Raw genomic sequence first — 11,009 nt, 5'->3', positions numbered from 1 at the left:
ATGTTTTGTAAATATTCTATGTTGCTCCTTTCAAACAGAAATTATTTATCAAGTGAACATACGTTGAAATGAATGCTGGAGATTTATTCTGAATGCAACTTGATCAACTATGATAGCTAAGGCAGAAGATTGGCAGGAGCCATATTTACATGGCTGAGTGAGGTTTGCATTGAACACACAAAGGCATAACAATATTAGAATGAGAAGAATGTTAAAATAGAACAGATAAAAATTCTGTTAGGGTTGATGTTTGTTTATGTCACTGAGGTGAATTGATATTTGCTTTAGGGCCAGATCAGAATATTTATGAGGTTCTTTGATGCTAACCTCAAATATTATAGTTGGAGCCAGTCAGCCAGGCAATCGTGGACTAAAAGAAATGATCACTCAATCAGTACCTGGTTATTGGGATCTTCATAGGAGGGGAAATATCCCTTGACAATGCTAAACCAACTACAGTTTTGAATGCAGCAGGAACAATAAATTTACATTGGGAATAAGGGAGCAAGATCTTTCTTTATTAAATAATTGAGACAGTGCAACGTTTGAGAACCGGAAAGGAAGAATAAATAGAAACGTAAATACTGGCTTCAAAAATAGACATTGCAAATCTATTTTAGTGTCAAAACAAAATTATTTATATTTTCCACTACAAGACATGAAATTGTTACAAAGTTGTGTAGAATAGTCATGAACTGGAAGGCAGGAAGCTAGAATGTGTTTGTAAAAGTAATAAGGGAGGGAAAATGTGTGGTCCCTTTAAGAGAGAGTTCTTTTCTAAGCTTGTCAAAGATGTTGAAGCCTTTTTCATTTCTTTTGAGAAACTGGCTAGGCAGATGAATTGGCCAGAGACTGTACAGGTAATGTTGGTAGGCAAGGCTAGTGAGGTATTTGCAGCGCTGTCAGATGAGGTGTCAAGAGATTATGAAGATGTCAAACAGACTATTTTGAGTGCCTACAAATTGGTACCAGAAGCATGTAGACAATGGTTCAGACACATGAAGAAGGAACCAGGTCAGAGTTACATCGATTTTGAAAGAATTAAACAAATCAACTTCAATAAATGGGTGAGAGCATTAAAGATAGATATATGAGGATCTTAGAGAGATTATTCTGCTGGAGGAGTTTAAAAGCTCACTTCCAGAGATGATAAGAACTCATATTGAGGAACAGAAAGTTACCAAAGTAAGAAGAGCTGCAGAGATGGCGGATGAATATGTATGACAGCATAAATTGAAATTTAGTTTCGGACAGCAATTTCATTCCGTGAGGGATAGAAATTGGGAAAAAGGGAGATCCTTTAATGAAAAACAAAAAGTAGATCACACTGGGAACAGTTTACCCACTTCAAAAAAGAGACCCAAGAGGGTGAAAGGGAGATGAAAGGCCTCAGGTATTTTCCCTAAAATAAGGTGGGACACACAAAGTCACAATGTTGGTGGTTTAAGAAAGGCACTGGGAAAAAGGATGTGGTAAAAGACGCTAAACCAGTGGGATTAATTGAGGTAGATAAGAAGATCCCAAAAGGAGTTGAGGAGCTGCAGGAGAGTGCACAGCCTAGTCACCGGCTGGATAGTGAGATGGTGCCCTATCTCTACAAAGACTTCACTTCTGTGGGTAAGGTTTACTCAAGACGAACAGTGGGGGGGCAGGTAAAGAAGTTAAAATATTGAGAGATAAGGGAGCTGGTCAGTCTCTAATAGTAAGAGATGAATGTAATTGTGCTGTGGAATAGACGGAGACAGATTTAGCGTTCCCTGTGTAAGACTAGGTTGGAAAGTCCAATCAAGACTGGGGAAGTGAAAGTGGGAGTGATTGAAAGACTGTCAATTCCAGGAATACAATTTGTTCTTGGAAACCACCTAGCAGGATCAAAAGAGGGAATAATGCCCCTTCTAGTGGAGAAGCTGAAGGAAAACCAGGGAACTGAGGAGTTAAAAGAAAATTCGAGACCTTGTGGTAAGAAGATCCCATAGTCATAAGTTACAGCTAGAAGCAAAAGCCAAAGAGAAATACAAAGGAGCTGAGGTCCAGTTAGCTGACAACCTGTTTGATGAAATGGTAAAGGAAAAATCTGAACAGGTAGAGGATCAGGCAGAGGTTCTGCAAGATTACTGGAGTTGCAATAAAAAGATGAGACAATAAAAGATCTATATCATAAAGCCTACTCAGAAAAGGAATCGGAATGTATTCCTGAATGTTATGATCTTAAGAATAGAATCCTAAGGCAAAAATGGAGACCTCGGCAGGTTAGTGCAGAGGAGAAACGAGCAGAAGTGCACCAGATTGTGTTACTGGCAGCATACAGTATTACGGGTAGCACACCAATTACCGGTAGGAGGTCATTTAGGAGTGAGAAAGATTCAGGCTACAATACAACGGTACTTCTCTTGGCCTGGATTTCATAAGGATGTGGATGAATTTTGCCGTACCTGTCATACTTGTCAAATGGTAGGAAAGCCACAGACAGTAATGAAACTAACACATTTGATGCCAATTTCTGCATTTGAAGAGCCTGTCAAGCGGGTTATGATTGATTATGCAGGTCCTCTCCCTAAAACCAAAAGTGGGAACCAATATTTGATAACCCTAATGGATGTGTCTACCAGATTTCCAGAGGCAATTCCATTATGGAGTATCAGAGCAAAAATGGTTGTGGAAGAGTTCTTGCTTTCTTTACCCATCATGGCTACCCAGAGACATTCAATCAGACCAAGGGTCCAACTTCAGTGCTAAACTATTTAAGGAGGTCATGGATAGTTTAGGCATCAAACACTTTAAATCAAGTGCATACCATCTTAAATCCCAGGGAGCATTGGAAAGACTATGGTGAGGGCTTATTGCCAGGATTATCCAAACAACTGGGATAAAGATATCCCATTTATATTGTTTGCCATTAGATGCCCTCCATTTGAGTTTATATTTGGGCCTTTAAAATTAGCTAAAGAAAAAATGATAGGTCTGAAAAGAGATCTCAGTGTTGGATTATGTATCTGAGGTAAGAGAAAGAGTAAACAGTCGGTGAATTAGCTAGACAACATCTGAAGGTCGCACTGCATCTAATGAAGCAAGAAATAGCTTCAAAATCGAAAATTCAGATGTTTGTCCATGGGGATAAAGTATTGGTGCTGTCACCAGTGGTAGGAGATCCCTTCAAAGCAAGGTTTGTTCCTATCAGATTGAGAAGAAGTTAAGTCAGGTGAATTATCTGGTAAAGATGCCAGATAGGAAATAACTTTATCGGGTATGTCATGTGAATATGTTCAAACCCAACTATGACAGGGTCAGGGAACCAGAGAAGCAGGTATTAGTTACAACCCCTCAGAGTGAGAAATCAAATCCAGTTGATTTGGATTTTGATGTGCCTCAAAGTAAGTTAAATAATGAGAAAATCCTTAGAGAATGGGATACGATTGTAAGCTTTCTGTCTCAGGATCAGAGAACTGAATTGAAAGGCTTGTGGCAGCACTATGAAGACATATGTAGGAATAGAAAGGGTAGAACTAATAACATAGTACATGAGGTTGAAGTAGGGAATATTACAATAAAAGAACACCCCTACAGGCTTAATTCTCTTAAAGCTGCACAGGTACAGAAGGAAGTGGAAGCAATGCTCCAAGAATACATCATCGAGCCAAGTCAAAGTGCGTGGAGTTTGCCGATTGTGTTGGTTCCCAAACCTGATGGTATTCAACAATTCTGTGTGGATCATCAAAAGGTCAATGCCATAACTAAATCGGACTCATACCCAATTCCAAGACTGAAGGACTGTGTGGAAAAAGTTGGACAAGCGACATATATCACAAAGCTGGACTCCGTGGTTACCAGCAAGTACTTTTATCAGAGACAGCAAAAGAAGTTTCTGTGTTTGTAGCCTCAAATGGGTTGTATCAGTTTAAAGTAATGCCCTTTGGAATGAAGAACACACCAGCTACATTTCAAAGACTTATGAACAGAGTTGTGGCAGGATTGACTAATCGTGCCATCTACATAGATGACATCGTGATCTTTAGCCATTCATGGAAAGATCACATGGTGCATTTAGCAGAGCTCTTTGAAAAACTATGGGAGGCAAAAGATGAATTCGCGAACGCAAAAGTGACATTCTTGGGACACAACACCGGACATGGAAAGATAACCCCGATGAACATGAAGATGAAGACCATCGAGAAAGTTCTAAGACCATTCTCAAAGAAAGAGGCGCTTCGATTTTCAGGACTGAACAGATTCTACTAGAAGTTTGTGCCAAACGTTAGTAGCGTGGTGGCACTGCTGATAGATTTATTAAAGAAGAACACAAAACTTCAGTGGACAGAACAATGCCAGGAGGCATTTGAGAATTTAAAAGCCATATTAAGGACCGTACCAGTTTTAGCCACACTAAACTTTATGAAACCCTTTAAATTTGCTATCGATGCCAGTGATATAGGGGATGGAGCAATGTTGATGCAGGAGTATGATGACGGAACTGAAAGGCTAATTGGTTATCTTTCAAAGAAATTCAATATTCATTAGAGGAAATACTCCACCACTGAAAAAGAATTATCTAGTTTGGTACTGGCCTTACAACACTTTCATGTTTATGTAACAATACTGTTTCGGAGACAGTTGTGTATAAAGACCATAGCCCTCTCACCTTTTTGGAAAGATTTAATGACAAAAGTATGAATCTACTTCATTAGTCTTATGTTACAGGCTTTCAATTTACAAATTGTACACGATGTGGGTTGTAAAAATGTTATTGCAGATGCGTTATCACGGGTTTAAAAGAAAATGTGTAGACAAGGTAGAACCGATACGGTCCAATGGTATATATATGCGGTATTATTATGAAATGTGTAACATTACACTGACCTATGTATCTCATGATAATAATGTCAAGATTTTTAAAAAATGAAGCAAGCCTTTCATATTGATGGTTCATTTTTTTCTTAAGAGGGGAGATGTTACAAAGTTGTTTAGAATAGTCATGAATTGGAAGGTAGGAAGCTAGGAATGTGTTTGTAAAAATAATAAAGGAGGAAAAAGTGTGTGGTCCCTTTAAGAGAGATAGTACTTTTCTAAGCTTGGAGGTTTATACAGAAAAATGCGTTTGCAAGCTGCTGCAGATTACAGAGAGTTCACGAATTGAAGCATGAGTATCATAGGGTTATGCTGTTAGCAGGCAAAGCAGCATTTTTACCAAGACAACAGGTTTTTGAATTTAGCCAGTTCATTTAAACCAGGCTCTAGATACTGAAAGCCAATTGAATTTAAATCTGATAGTGTTAACAACCTGGGACAAATCCTAGTGTAAGAAATGGGCAGGTCATCAAGGGCATAATAAAAGAAGGCATTTGGAAAATCATTAGAGAGCCAACTGCCATCTGAAGCGAAAGCAAATCCACCATCTGAGACATAAACCTGGTTTCACAAAAAATCATTAAACTCTCTAATAAGCCCTGTCAAAGGTACCATGGCATTTTTTAAATTCAAAGTCTTCGCAGAAGGAATTACAGAGAGAACAGCAGAAACAGAAGACATTCTTGACAGATGATCAACAGAGAAGACGGAACCTTCCAGAAGACATTCTGTGTGAACTTGGAGCGATTAATTTTTAATTTATTGTTGTCTTATTAATTGGGTTTATATAAATGGAACTTGTGTTTGTTTGAACAGCATTCCAGCAGAATTTAGTTCAGTTAGGGAATAGTTAGTACTTATGGGGGAATTGTTTGGTTTGTTAGTAATTCTGTTAATTTGTTCATTGTTAGGGCTAAATAAAAATACTGTTATAAAATGAATCAGGGATTTTCTTTCATTTAACCTCCCCTTCTCCATAACAGTTTAACAGATTAGGCGAGGTGAGGTGAGCTTCTCTGAGTGTTTTGGGTTTAATTATTAGAAGGGGACCTCTACTGGTGCCGTAACAGATTGGGGCTTGTGTTTCGATTTTAGTTAACAAAGGGGTTCAATCTCCCCATCCTAACAAAATAGGCAAAATGATCCCCGGAGCCTGTTTCACCATTTCAATAAGATTATGATTGATCTGACCTTGGCCTCAACTCTACTTTCCTGATTGTTCCCAAAGCCCTCAAACACCTTTTCTTAAAGGAATCTGTCTCAGCTTTGAATGTATTCGATGACTCTGTCATAAGTGCAGATAATCAGAAATAAGAAATTTTGGGAGGGGAAAAAGAAATGCTATTTATTTCTTAGAAGAGTTTTGTACTTTGACGCGTCGGGTATTTGTCAGACTTATTTATTTTGTATCTATTAAATCATGGTGGACTTTAATTTATTACACCCACTGGCAAAATCAGATGGGCAAAGGCAACCTAGATGAAGAGTTAACAGAGCGTTTTTTGGGATAATTTCTTAAAACAGCATGTTCTGGAGCCAAACTGAGAACAGGCTGGTATTCTGCAGTGAGATAAGATTAATTAATGAGCTCTTGGTGAAGCTACCCCCAGGTAGCAATGATCATAATATGACTGACAAATATTTAGAATTAAATAAAGGGCATTTATAAGGGTATGAAAGTAAAGCTAGACAAAGTGAACTAGTGAATTATAGTGATGAATATTTCAGGTTACACAGAATAGATACATTCCAACAAAAAGGAACAATTCAAAGAAGACTTACCATCTATGGTTAACTTGCAAAAAAGTGAAAGATGATAACAAATTTAAAAACAAAGTATATAATTGAGCAAAGATGGGTGGTAGGTCAGTAAATATTCTTTAAGAAGCAAAGAATGACTAAGAGATGAATAAGGAAGCAAAAAAAGCACAAAAGGAAACCGGGTAGAAACATAAAAACAGACAGTAAGAGTTTCTCTGTATTTTTTTTTTAAATGGTCGACAAACTCTTGGCCTATAGAAAGTGAGCTAAGGAAATTAATAATGGAGAATAAAGACATGGCAGATAGTTTGAACATGTATTTTGCATCAGTTTTCACTCTAGAAGATACATACTGCATCCCAGAATTAGCATTCATGTGGTATAGGCTTCTAATTGGGCCAGCATTGTACACCCACAGTGCTAGTAGGGAGAGAAATCTAGGATTTTGAACAAGTGAAGGAATAGCAATATATCAAATGGTGAATCATTTGAAGGGGAACTTACAGGTGATAGTATTTTGATATATCTGCTGCCTTTGTGATTCTCGATGGTAGTGGTTGTGGGTTTGAATATTCTACCTGTGTGTGGTGGGAGGAATAAATAGCCCACATGCTCAAGGTATCTTTTACTGCCCATTCCTTGGTGTCTTTGAGAAGATGTTAATGAGCTGCCTTCTAGAACCACTGCAGTCCACATGTATAATGCTAGTGGGAAGGAAGCTCCATGACTTTGACCCGGTGACACTGAAGGAACAGCAATATATCAAAAAAAATCAGTTTTCCTGCTCCTCTGATGCTGCTTTAAATTGAGGGGTGATAGATATAGGACAGATGTCAGAGGTAGGTTCTTTACTCAGAGAGTAGTAAGGGCGTGGAATGCCTGCCTGCAAAAATAGTAGACTCACCCACTTTAAGGGCATTTAAATGGTCATTGGATAAACATATGGATGACAATGGAATAGTTTAGGTTAGATGGGCTTCAGATTGGTTTCACAGGTCGGCGCAACATCGAGGGCCGAAGGGCCTGTACTGCACTGTAATGTTCTATGTTCTATGTTCTATCCAGCTGTACACCTTGTTGTATCAAATAACGAGTGGTTTGGAGGGGAACTTGCAGGTAGTGGTCTTCCCATGTATCTGTTGCTCTTGTCATTCTAGATGGCCATTGCTGTGTATTTGGAAGGTTCTGTCTCTTGTGACTTTGGCAGAATAACCCAGTCCAGATAGTCAAGGTATCTTTCTTCAGTGTCCTTTATTCAAGCATTATGCATGGAAGCCAAAGGATTCAGCAATGTCTCTCCTCTGACTCCCAGAACAATGGTTACAGTGTACTTTATAGCATAAGAGTATGATACAAAACAGTGATTATTTGATCCACCGATTACACAAGGTTACATCCAAGTCTACACAACATGATTGATACAATATCCTTTTATTGCTCATAGTCCACACAGTCCCTGATCTTGGCTGCTTATCTGGCCTGGTGGTCGTAGTTCATTCACTCCGTGTGAGTGTCCAAAAATGTTTGCGCTATAGCAAGCCCTTTAGGTCAGCTCCCTGTGCTTACCCAGACATATATTTGGGCTGTATTAACGCTTTCATGTCTAAAAGAGCCCCAGTGAATTTCTGTAGTGTATTTTGTAGATCATACACACAGTGGTTACAGTGGAGGAAGGACTGAATGATACCACATCCATAACAAATGAAGTGAACCGCTTTGGTCTGGATGGTATCAGGATTTTTTCAGTGTTGTTGGACCTGCACACATCCAGGCAAGTTGAGAGGATGTGATCACACTCTGACTTGTCCTTTGTACATGGTGGAGAGGCCTTGGAGTCAGGAAGCAAATTACTCACTGCAGGATTCATATGTCCAGACAGCACTCACCAGAAGATAATATCAACATGAGAGCTTGTACCACCATATTATCATTATACATTCTGAAAGAAATGTAACTTGGCAAGTGACACTCCATGGAATGGCCTTCAAGGCAGAGCATCTCACAGTATTAGTAGAATCAAACTGCAGTGCAAAAATCTTTGTGCAACTCATGGAAAGCAATTGGCTCAAATGGAGTCCCCAGGCATGCACTCAGACCCTGCGCAGACCAGCTGGTGGGAATATTTGCAGACATAGAGTTATTCATCAAAAACAAACCCTTCAATCCAACCAGTCCATGCCAAACATAATCCCAAACTAAACTAGACCCAACTGGCCCATATCATTCCAATCCTTTCCTATTCATGTACTTATCCAAATGTCTTTTAAACGTAATTGTGTCCACATCCGAAACTTCCTCAGAAAATTCATTCTGCACGTGAACTACTCTTTGTGTAAAACTTTGCCCCTCAGGACTTTTTTTTAAATCTCTCTCCTCTCACCTTAAAAATGTGCCCCCTAGTCTTGAAATCCTGCAATCTATGGAAATGGCAACTACCATTAACCCTATCTATACCCTCATGATTTTATAAATCTCTATCAGGTCGATGTTTAACCTCCTACACTCCAGTAGAAAAAGTCCCAGTCTATCCAGCCTTTCATTATAACTCAAACCTGCCATACGTGGCAACATGCTGGTAAATCTCTTCTGTACTCTCTCTAGCTTAACAATATCTTTCCTATAACTGACCCACCAGAACTGGACACAATATTCCATAAGAGGCCTATACAACCTCGACATGACTTCCTAACTCCTACACTCAAAGGACTGAGCAATGAAGGAAAGCATGCTAAACGCCTTTTTAACTATCCTATCTATATGTGACACAAACTTCAAAGAATTATGTACCTGAACCCCTACGTCCCTCTGTTCTGCAAACTACCCAAGGCCCTGCCATTAATTATATAAGCCCTACGCTTGTTTGCTGTAAAATGGAATACCTTGCATTTATTCAGACTGAACTCCATCTGCCATTTCTTAGCCCATTGACCCATTTGATCAAGATCCCTTGTTAATCTTAGAAAACCTTCTTCACTGTCTGCTATGCCACCAGTTTATCTTTAACTTCTCCTTATTCCAATGTGAGGCTCCCACCTGCTTCATGAAGACTACTATCATCCTGGTGCCAAAGAAAAATCAATGTACATTAATGACTACCTCCCAGAAGGTCTGACATCCATCATTATGAAATACCTCAAGAGGTTAGTAATGACACACATCAACTCCAGCCTCCCAGATTCCCTTGATCCACTACAATTTACCTACTGTCACAATTGATCCATGGCAGACACCATTTCTCTTCCTAAACTCATCCCTGGAACATCTGGATAGCAAGGACACCTATGTTAGATTCCCATTTATTAAATTTAGCTCCACCTTCAACATGATGGTTCCAACAAAACTCATCTCTAAACTCCGAGACCGAGGACTCTGCTCCCCACTCTGCAACAACGACTTCATCAACTTCCTGACCTACAGACCACAATCAATAAGGATAGGCGACAACTTCTCCTCCACAATAACCCTCAACACCGGTGCTATGCAAGAACGTGTAATCAGACTCTTACTATACTCCTCATACACTCACAACAATGTAGCCAATTCAGCTCTAACTCTCCAAATTTGGTGAGAACACCACTGTAGTGGGTCAAATCTCAAACAACAATGAGACAAAGTACAGGAAAGAGATAGACAGCTTAATGGAATGGTGTAAAGACAACAACCTCTCTCTTAATGTCAGCAAAATGAAGGAGTTAGTCGTTGACTTCAGGAAGCAGTGAGGTGAACATGCTCCTGTCTGTATCAATTGTACTGAGGTGGAAGTGGTCAATAGTTTAAAGAACCTGGGAGTTAATATCAACAACAATATCTGTCCTGGTCCATCCACATCAATGCCACAGTTAAGAAAACACACCAATGCCTCTACTTCCTCAGAAGACTAAGGAAATTCGTCATGTCCTCAATGACTCTTACCAATTTTCATGGATGCACCATAGAAAACATCCTATCTGGATACATCACAGCTTGGTATGGCATCTGCTCTGCCCAAGTCCACAAGAAATTACAGAGTTGTGAATACAGCTCAGTCCATCATGAAAACCAGCCTTCCTTTCGTTGACTCTGTTGACAGTTCTTGCTGCCTCAGGAAAGCAGCCAACATAATCAAAGACTCCTCCCACCCTGGTTATACTCTCTTCCGCCCTCTTCTGTTGGACAGAACTTAAAAGAATTTGAAAACATGTACCAATAGATTTAAGAACAGCATCTTCGCTGCTCTTATCATAGTTATAAACAGACCTCTCATATATTAGATTTAATGTTTCTCTGCATCTTCTCTGTACCTGGTGCACAATATTCTGCATTCTGTTCTATTATGTACTTATGTAAGGTATGACTTGCCTGGTTAGCGCACAAAACAATGCTTTTCACTGTATCTTGGTACATGCGACATTAATATAGCAAATCAT

The sequence above is a fragment of the Rhincodon typus genome, chromosome 15, assembly GCF_021869965.1.
Source record: "Rhincodon typus isolate 14 chromosome 15, sRhiTyp1.1, whole genome shotgun sequence".
NCBI lineage: Eukaryota > Metazoa > Chordata > Chondrichthyes > Orectolobiformes > Rhincodontidae > Rhincodon > Rhincodon typus.
Note: the sequence above shows the minus strand (reverse complement) of the source record.